Raw genomic sequence first — 11,141 nt, 5'->3', positions numbered from 1 at the left:
GCTTGTTAAAAATCACAAATGCCAAACTTACTGTATTATACTCTGGGGATGGATTGATGCCATATAGCTTTTACAGCTTCTCAAGCTGATTTTGATGCAAACAATGAAAATCATTGTTCATTCTACAGAAAGATACCTTTGTTCTAGAGAAATTCAGCAACTTAGCCAAGTTCACATAGATGATTCAGACAAATGAGAACTAAAATAGAGAATTTTGGACCCTCATATCAATTTTCTTTCTGAAACATCAAGAAAGATAAGTTAAAATACAATTTTTCTTCATTGTGAATGTACTAAATGCCATTGAATTTAATACTTTAAAGTGATTAGTTTACATTAGACAAATTTTACCTAATTAAAAACTAATTTAAAGCCGGGCATGGTGACCCAAGCCTGTAATCCCAGCACTTTGGGAGGCTGAGGCAAGGGAATCACAAGGTCAGGAGTTCAAGACCAGCCTGGCCAATATGATGAAACTCCATCTCTACTAAAATTACAAAAAATTAGCCGGGCATGGTGGTGGGTGCCTGTAGTCCCAGTTACTTGGGAGGCTGAGGCAGGAGAATCATTTGAACCCGGGAGGCGGAGGTTGCAGTGAGCCGAGATCGAGCCACTGTATTCCAACCCAGGTGACAGAGTGAGACTCCATCTCAAAAATGAATAAAATAAAATAAAATAAAAACTAATTTAAAAACATACAAAAAAACACCACTTTTATTTCACTATTATGTAGACAAGTTAATTTTCTAAATAACATTGTAGAATGGGAACCACATGTTATGTCTGGCTAGTGCAACAGCCAACAGAGAAATCATTGATATAGATCACTCAAGCTCCTAAATCAGCTCTCTGGTCTGTAAAATTAGGGAATGAGGATAATAATGCTTTGTTGTTGAACAAATGTGAATCTGTGAAAGAGGATATATATAGTTTGCCTGGTACACAGTGGTTGGTCACTGCTAGTTTGACTTCGGGATGAATACAATATATCATATGCTTTTCTCTCCTCTCACCTTGGTCACCACAGTGTCTTCCAGTAGTAGGTGGCAAGTAACTTATTTATCAACTTGTCTATTGACTAATAAGACCACATAGATATCACCCTCTTATCAGGTGAAAATAAATTTCCTTGAAATCTCACTTTATAAGATAGCTAAGTAAATTCCATTCACTCCATATGTGAATGTTCTGCTTTTCTGATTAGGTTACAAGTTGTAAGGGCAGGACTAATTTTTGGGGTAATTATAGCTTTAAACACACTAGATGGCTATTATACAGTAGCCATATCCAATGCATATAATAAATAATTAATTGAACAAATAAATAAATAAAAATTATAGCCCATAAAAGCTCCTCATTAACTTTCCCAGTACTAGCCTACCTCTTGCAATTAATTTTAAATTTTCTTGTTTCTCCTTTATTAAGTAAGCTGAAATGAAATAGAAATGATATAATTGTTTTTGCTTTCTCACTTGGAGAAATACTCATGCAATCTGTCCTCAGAGCATACAGAAAATGAGACTAGATGAGCTCCATTTGATAGACAAATAACAGAATTCTGAACAATAATGGAATCACATTTATTCCAGTGAATATATGTATACCCATTCCATTGCAGATAATATTATAATTCCCATAAATTTAAAAAAATAAAAGACATTTATTTTGCCATTACAGAAGTATTCCAGAGGAAAAATTAGGATTTACTCCTCTTTTGTAACCACTATTATGTGAGGCTTCCTCAATAGTAAGCCTACCTCCTTTTAGTGAAGAACAGTGCATACGAGCATCCCTGCTGTAGGGTCATATCTTGAAGATAACTTTTGTCTTCCATACCCAAATTCCTAGTGTTATACAGTGCAAGGATGAGATATGGGAACCCAGACATGAAGTTGTCAGTGTGTCTCACAGGAAAAGTATTAAGCGAATGATTTTGTCTATTCTATGGAGGCCAACTGATGTAATCTTTAGAAAAAATAGACATGATGTGGTATGATTTGAGGGACTTAGCAAACCTTAAGGATATGTAGTAGTGACAGTGGACAATGTTTCTCAGAGACACCTTTCCTCAGTACTAGTTTTGTGAGCTCTCCTACAGAAAGATGTGGGTCCACAGGCCACGGATGCACTCTACCCCAGTCCTAACTCTATTGTTAGAGCATGAATTATCCATGCAGGAATATATCTTTCAAGTACAATGTTTTGGATTCCTGAGAGCTTTAAATACAATTCAATCATTATTATTTTTCTAATCCAGAAATCAGTAGAGTGAATAATGGCCCACAAAATTCATCTAAAGGGATCTTGACTTGATTAAAATGAATCACCCAGGTTCATATAAATATCTTGCACATAATTTCATTTTGAATTGGCAATGTGGCAATGTAGTGCAAAGAGAACTGGACTGGAAGTCAGGAAAGCTGATTAAGGCAGGAATCTTCTTCAATGAAGTGTGTGAACATAGCAAAATTAAATACTTTCTGAACCCCAGCTTTCCTTATATTTATAGTGAAAGAATTAGAAAACACAAGGTCCATTATACCTCCATGTGAACGTTCAGTCTAGTTCTTAAATTTATAATTTATTTGACATTTCTGGGCTCGCTCAGAAAAGAGATTTTGTCTCACTATCCTTGGGATGAAAATAGGATACTTTCTTTTCTTTCATCTCTCCATTTGTCAGAGACATTTAAAAAAAATCATTTCTCTCCTCTTTTTTTTTTTTTTAATTTTTTTTATTTTTTTGAGACAGAGCCTCGCTCTATCGCCCAGGCTGGAGTACAGTGGTGCCATCTCGGCTCACTGCAAGCTTCGCCTCCTGGGTTCACGCCATTCTCTTGCCTCAGCCTCCCGAGTAGCTGGGACTGCAGGTGCCTGCCACCACGCCCGGCTAATTTACTCTCCTCTTAATGTTCTGTCTTAGTCTAGGCCACACTGTGGACAGAACAACATTGTCAGTTAGGGAACCGTGATTGGCTACACTCACCCTCTCTCTAAGCTGGTTTGCTGAAGGGAAGGCTTTGTCTCAAAATGAATGGCTAACAATATGGTAGGTTTATAAAAAAAAAATCAGCAAGTTCATATAAACATTGCGGTACTCAATGAAAGACGTGCTGAGAAGGTAACAACATGTGATGAATGGGTAAATTTTCTAGAATCTGGCAAGCCTTTGAACATAGCTCTCCCTGGTGGAGACTGCCTGAGCCAACTTGACATTGTTTTTCCTCATGGTTGGCAGTTGTAGAGTGCAGTGGAACAATCAGTTCCTTGGTTATCCTCCAAGGTGAGCAAGGTCAGTTTTAAACAGCTTTGCTGTCAGGGAGCCTCATATTTTACCTTAGTCTCCTAACCTCACAAATCTTGAGGCTGGCAATGAAGTCAGTGAGCCCTCTGCAGCCTGATTCCCCACAGTGACTTCTCTCTTTTTACAAACAATGCCTCATCTTGGTTCTGCACAGCTGCACAGGTTTTGAGGGAGTGGGACTGCAATTAGTCAAAGCAGCCATAATTCAACTGTGATAAAGTATTTGCTTTCACCAGAGTCCTTTTTGTACAGTCTCATATTAAGCCCCACCACAGGAAAATTGCCCTTGAATGTTTGGTTCTTCATCAGCATTAAACCACAGAGCTGACTTTGAATGTTGTCAAATAATTGTCATAGGACAGGGTGAGATTACACAATCTTTTGCTTATTAGCATTTCATTTAGAACATTACCATATCAAATTGGCTTCTCTTCAGGGTATAAATATTTAAATTTTACAAATTCCTGTTATGTTCCTTGCCCCTATTTTGTTCTTCCCACAAGAATAAATAAATAAATAAACATGATCCTGAGTGTATGTTAATCTCACTTAAGGCAAGAAGGAGCCTGAAGATGAATAGTTCGTGAAATGACAGATGTCCTAGGAAAGAAAACATCTCCAAAATAAGACCATTTTACTCCCATTTCTTTGAGTGACATGGACGTTTCCAACTAAATTTATATTCAGCATTTTATTTCATGTAAGCAAGCTAGTGATATTGTTTGCAAATACCTCCTTGTTAATGTGGAGTGAGGTTCCTTGAAAATGCAGCAGAACCTTTTTTTGGGTGTGCCCTGATGATCCTCATCTGCTCCCTACAGTGTCATTGACTTCTCTAGATTGTTATCAGGAAATTAGACACTCCATTGAAACAATCCTGGGAAAAGAATTCAAGAATCTGGTTTCTATTTTTGCTTCTGCTCCTAGAACATTGGACCAGCAGTGCTGTAAAGGACCTGTGTTTGTATGGATGGGACATTGCATAGACCAGCTTAGCAAGACTAATTGATGGTTCAAGTTCTCTGAAGTATAATTAGTGGCCAGAGGTTGGACTAGAAGGAAGAGAATAAGCAGTTTGTTTGTCCAGGTTTTGATTTGCCTGACGAGGTGTGTCCATTTTCTCATGGTTAACACCTGTATCAATAGCATGGAGAAGTGACTAAATATTAAAGATTTGAAGAAAACATTTCATAACCTATGAAGAATTTTACAAACTCTTGGATAGATGAGGCATTGTGGCATTCCACATCTAATGCTATGAGTTGTTTTCCTGTTTCCTTTTTGCATGCAGCCATATAATAAATAGAACTGAGCTGTGTGGTGACCCATGGGATAATTATAAATATAGTAATGGTTGTCTTTGGTTTATCTGACAGACAAAATATGGAGAAATGTGGTTATTGTACTGTAGTAAAATTGTTCTCTGCTTAGGGGCTGAATGAGACCTACAAACACCTTTGAGTATGGCTTTACCCGAAAGGTGTGATCATTCATCATTCTTTTTTTTTCTTTTCTTTTTTTTTTCTTTTCTTTTTTTTTTTTGAGATGAAGTCTCGCACTGTTGTCCAGGCTGGAGTGCAATGGCGTGATCTCAGCTCGCTGCATCCTCTGCCTCCCAGGTTCACGTGATTCTCCTGCTTCAGCCTCCCGAGTAGCTGGGATTACAGGTGCACACCCCCACACCTGGCTAATTTTTTGTGTTTTTAATCGAGACGAGGTTTTACCATGTTGGCCAGACTGGTCTCGAACTCCTGATCTTCTGATCCGCGTGCCTCGGCCTCCCAAAGTGCTGGGATTACAGGCATGAGCCACTGCACCTGGCCAAGGTGTAATTATTCTTATTGTGAATCTACTGGAAAATCTACATCTGTTACAAATAAGACAAGGGGTCCACCCAAGGTGTGCTTAGAATTTGAATCTGTCTGCCTTTGTCTTGATTAAAAATATATCATGATATTCAGGATAGAAAATTTATACTTTAGGTGGAGGCCTTGTCTCTCTCCAAACTTTTCCACAATGACTTTGAAGTATTTCTCAAAATGCAGTTCTTATGTCAATCATCTATGATGACTAGTTCCCTGTAGCCTTCTGGATAAAAATCTAAAGTATTAATCATGGCACCTCAGGCCTCAGACTATCTCTTTAATGTCATCTCTTTTCTCTGGCCCTCTCATGCATTATTTTCTGGTTACATTGAACTGTCTGTTGTACCTTGGCTACTACATTTCTCCTCTCCTTGTATTTGGATTTGTGATTCCTACACCCTGTAAACCCTTTTTACAAATTAGCTTGAATAACTCTTATTCATTTTCTAGAATGCAATTACTCCTTCAAGGAAACTCCCTTAATTTCTCATCAATGTCCTAACTCCAACTGAGATTTTCGTTCCTCCTGGATATTCTTTGTTCATTTAACTATCACCCACTACACTATAAATTCCTTGTTCCTAGGAATGTTATCTTTTATTTATCAATCTATAGTGCTTAGCTGTGTCTGATATATAGTAAGCTTCAGTCAGTGTTTGTTAAATGAGTAAGTGGGATAAGTCAGGAGTGAGGGATCTAGGAAAGGTGTCTTTGAAGTTGGCCAGCCCTTTGGAACCAGAGTAGATATCTTAGTCATTGAATAACAGATCGTTTTTGTCTTTCACTATATTTGCTGCTTTTTCTTTACCTTGGTATTTAATAAAGTCTCTTTTAAGGTTCCAGCCTCCCTAAACTGTGCTAAGAGAAACATAGAAGAGATTTTGTTTGTGCTTTAGATAGAGCAAAGAAAGGGCACACCATCCTTCCTGAGGCCAGCAAGATGGTAGCAGCAGTATCTGAAATGTGAGAATCTCAAGAGGAAAGCAAGGACTTCCAAGGAGAGTGGAAGAACTACGGGGTCAATCATTTTTCCAGAAATAAAAAAAGCCTGGAGGTTTGAGGTTTTGCTTTAACAAGGAAAATCCCATTTTCTTCCAGTGCCTTTCCACTGTCTCCTTTTAGCCATATTCTCCTCACTTTGCCAGGCTGTCCAGGTCCTTTATGCTGTCCTCTGCTTTCTCAAGAACCCCCACAGAGTTGCTACGACCTTTTCTGGATTCCTACACCTGCTATGGTTGGGAGCGTTTCCCAGACAGCAGTCACCTAAACAGGACATTTACCCTTACAGGTTCTGAGTGTTTATGAGTGAATGGACCTTGCTAAATAGGAGTAGGTTTCACTCCAAAACTTGTGGCTTAATACAGCAATCATTTTGTTATCTCCCATGTTTCCATGGGTTTACTGTGTTCAGCTGGCTATTATTCTGCTGCTCTTGCTTGTGGTTTCTCATGTGGTTGCAGTCAGACGATGACTATTTCCTCATCTGCAGGCTGCTGTTACGACCTGGAGGCCTGTGTGAGATATTGGGAGCACTGAACCTCCCTCCTTCTCCATGTAGTCTCAGGACTTCTCTATAATGATGTTTTAATGATGTTTCTTTGTGATAGCTGGACCAAGGAAGAATACTTTTTTCTTTTTCTTTTTTTGTTTGTTTTTCTTTTTTTTCTGAGATAGCATCTTGCTCTGTTGCCCAGGCTGGAGTGCAATGACACAATCTCGGCTCACTGCAACCTCCACCTCCAGGGCTCAAGTGATTCTCCTGCCTCAGCCTCCTGAGTAGCTGGGATTACAGGCATGCACCACCATGCCTGGCTAATTTTTGTATTTTTAGTAGAGACGGGGTTTCACCATGTTGGCCAGTCTGGTCTTGAACTCCTGACCTCAGGTGATCCTCCCACCTTGGCCTCCCTAATTGTTGAGTTTACAGGCGTGAGCCATTGCACCCAGCAGGAGGAAGACTTCTTATGTGGCCACTCAGAGTTCCCAAAACCAAGCAAACGGAGGCAGAGGCTACCAGCCCTATTAAAATCTAGGTCCAGAGGGTCACTATGTCACTCCTAGTATGTACTATTGTTCATGGAAGTCACAGGGAAGACAGATTTATTGTGGGAGGGGACTACACAAAATTATGAATGCCCGAAGGCATGGTTCATTGGGGACATCTTTTAAAACTAGCTAACTTGTTATCATAGGACACTTACATTTTAATAAACAATCAATAGTTTTTTTTCTTAAATAATTTTAAGCACCAAGATTGTGTGTTCCTTCCTTTCTGAGAAACTTTCTTCCTTTTAGCTTTCTAATCAAGTTGTCTATCACTTTGACTCACCATTCTCTCCATCACTTCTACTTCCTTAGTACTTGTCTCCATCACTTTCCTTGGTTCTGGTTCCTTTGCTTTTCTCCCCCAAAACTGGCAAGACTCAACACCCAGGTCTTGTCACTCTCTCTTACTAAACTTCCATTGTGTCTTCCCCATAGAGTTAAACTCATTACAGTTCTTTTATGAGTTCTCCTTGACCTTCTTCACTGAGTCCACCTCCCACCACTCCTTCTGTGTGTCCTAAGCTCTAGTCATTTTGAACATTAACACTTTCTTGAGTAAGATGTGTTCCTTCATATCTTACATTGTTCCAGATACTATTTCTTCTGACAAGAAGGAAGAAACATGTTTCTAAACCCTTTAGTGTTCTCTAGTCCACTCTTGGAACAAGTTGGAAGAATATTCCTCTCCTTCAGCTTCCTCTGCATGATTGATTTCTCTTTCTTCTTCCTTTTCATAGCACTTTTGATATAGAATTTATTTTATTGCATTGTAAACACTTCAGAGTGTCTCTCTTTCCAGAGATGTCTTATTCTTCTCTGTGTCTTCTTGTTACAGTGTTTCACAGTGTCTAAAATATGGATATTACAATCATATTGAATTGGCTGGCCGAATTATTTTATTCTTTTTTTCCTTCCTCAACTACTACCTCTATGTTAGTGTACATATTTTTCTATGATCCTTTAGCTATGAAATAATATTTCATACTGCCTATTGGGATTTATACTTAGTCTCCTGTGGTCACCTGAAAAGTAGCATTTGTAGAGCTACATTTACTGTCTTTCCCTCCCAAATTTCATAATCTCTTTCAGTGAAACCACCATTACCCCAGTTAACAAAACTAACTTTTCTCCCTTCATTCATCCAAATCAGTCAGTCTTAGATTTTACGCATTTTTTTCTTTTGACATTACTCTCATATTTACTTTTGTGAATATATCCTTACTGCCATCCTTTTAGCCCAGACCTTCTTCTCATGCGTGAATGATCACCTTGCTGTTTGTCTTGTTTTCCTCTCTAATCCGTTCCTCTCTCATGGCTAGGCTGATATTTCTTCTTCTTTTTTTTTTGGACGGAGTCTCACTCTGTTGCCCAGGCTGGAGGGCAGTGGCGTGATCTTGGCTCACTGCAACCTTCGCCTCACAGATTCAAGTGATTCCCCTGCCTCAGCCTCCGGAGTAGCTGGAATTACAGGTACCTGCTACCATGCCCAACTAATTTTTTGTATTTTTAGTAGAGTCCGGGTTTGTCTCTAACTCCTGGCCTTAGGTGATTTGGCTGCCTTGGCCTCTAAAGTGCTGGGATTACAGGTTGTGAGCCACCCGGCATAGGCTGATTTTTCTAAAACAACTCTTTGACAGTGTTGCTCTGGTGCTCCTAGAAATGGTGTTGGCTGTCAAATTAAATCTGCTCTTCCGCTTGCTTCTCACTGCCTTCCACAATCAAACCCCACTCTGCCAATCTTTCTCTCTTTCCCCCTTTTAAGTAGCATCCACCCACATCACCTTTCCTCATTGATTCAGGCTTAAATGAACACTTGTGCAATCCCAGTTACAAGGTCTATCTGTCTAGAAGGTTCTCCTCTTGTCCCTTTCCCCTTCTCACATATCAATATCCTTCCCATCCTTCCAGGATATGTTCAAGTTTGAATCATCTATTATTTTTCTTTCAACTTCCTCCTGCCTTCTCTGCTCTCTTTCATCTCTGAGCTCTGAATGCAGAAATATTATGTCAGAACCGCGTGTTTACTGTGCTCTAACAACATATGTGCTTCTTGAGGTTAGAAATTATGGTTTATCTTCTGCAGTAATTCTCACAGTGTCATAATGCCCAGCACAATGCTGTGTAGTAGATAACCATGTAACATTGGTGGGTAAATTACATGAACTTGTAGTGGCGGCATTTTCTGGGTCATCATCTATAGGCCAGTGGGATGACATTTTCTCAAGATAATTTTAAAAAGCAAGGAAAAAGAAGGCTTCTCATTTATAATTTACAGATCAGATATCCCCTACCTTGTCCCTGGATGGTAGAACTGGATATTGTAAAATAATAGCAGTTAGTATTTGAATGGCATTTAACTGTTTATAAAGCACCTTCACTTATATTTGCTTATTCATAATTCTGTAAGTTCTTCCAAAATTACCATACACCTTGAGGCTGGTGGTGTGATGTGTGAAGATGAGAGAGAAGTGAGGGTGGAGGATTTGGATTTGCAAAAATATTTGATAGTGTATTGTTTTTTATTGGTCTCAAGGAGGTCTATTTCTAGGAGTATTGAGAAAGATATATATGTATATATCTTTACCCATTTACTAGAAAATGGGTTTACTTCTCTAATGTTTTAGCAATAAGGAGAATTCCAGATATACAGCAAATAAATCTGAATGTTAGCCCTCAGGAGTTGCTGATAGCAAAAGACTGAAGATCCTATATTTCTATATTCGGATCATACTACTGAGGGATTTCAAGCTTCTCTTTCTCAAGCCAGCTTTTATGGTTTAATAGTTTTTCTGTTATGAAAATAAAGCAGATGACACAAAATTTCAGAGAAGGACAGCAAAAGTAAGAGCCAAAGAAAAGAAGGAGTGGAAGTGAAAAACACATCAGTGAAAAAAATGGAGAGCTGACACTTTGGCACCGAAATGTTAATGCTTATTTTTAAGATTATATCGCCACCTAGTAAATCAGTTCAGAAATACATCCACGGAAAACGACAACTTGTCTGGTGCTGAGCTCTAATCCTCTGGTTAGCAATTCCTGGGAGCACCTTTTCTTCTAAACATCTGCACACACAAGTGTGCTACCTGCGCATGCTTTTAGAGTTCTCATTGCTCAAGCTCAGCCCACGTTCTCCTGTTCATTTAGAGCAATGTGACGGAAAAGTCAACAGCACACATTTTAGAAATGAAAACAAGCCAAGGATGTCTATCAAGGAACCTGTTACCTACTCTTGAAAAATGATTAGTTAAAACCATATATATTATCATTTGCCAGTTCCGAATAATTTAATTCTGGGCTTTTCATTAAAGAAAGTATTTTGCATTTTCTACTTTCATTTCTGTATAGAACAGAAGTGGTCTGTTCATGGTCTTTTTGGTTAGGAAGCATTGGAACTATGGAATTAAAAACACTAAACACTGCTTAAAAATTTTCTTGTCTTTAGTTTTTCTGTTATTGCAAACAATCTTTTATTTCTTCTGCAGTGTTTGTTCGCACTGAATGCTTTATGCTTGATCACCCACCCTGATTCTGTTTTTGTATAAAAAGCTTGTTAGCTTGATAAAACACTGCACAGGGTTTTAGTTTGTTATTTAATAGATGATTACCTGGGTGCCATCCTGACTATAGCCCTTGCTAGTGCCAATTTTTAAATCTGTGAGACAGGGATAACAACAGTGCATATATCACTGAGCATTTGGGAAAAATAAATTAAGCAGCAAGTGCTCAAAAGTGTTAATAATTATTATTAATAATAAAAATAGATTAATTAGAAATGGTAGAAATGAAGGATAGAGATTGATTTCATCTTGCTCAGTAGATTAAAATGGCACAGGGGATCAAAATGTTTTAACCAAACACATAGACAAAGAAGGCATATATTCTGAGACTAGAAAATCATTCATTCTTAAAAATTCAGGTGATTAAATT

This window comes from Macaca fascicularis, chromosome 2, assembly GCF_037993035.2.
Source record: "Macaca fascicularis isolate 582-1 chromosome 2, T2T-MFA8v1.1".
Classification (NCBI taxonomy): domain Eukaryota; kingdom Metazoa; phylum Chordata; class Mammalia; order Primates; family Cercopithecidae; genus Macaca; species Macaca fascicularis.
This window is presented reverse-complemented; position numbering follows the sequence as displayed.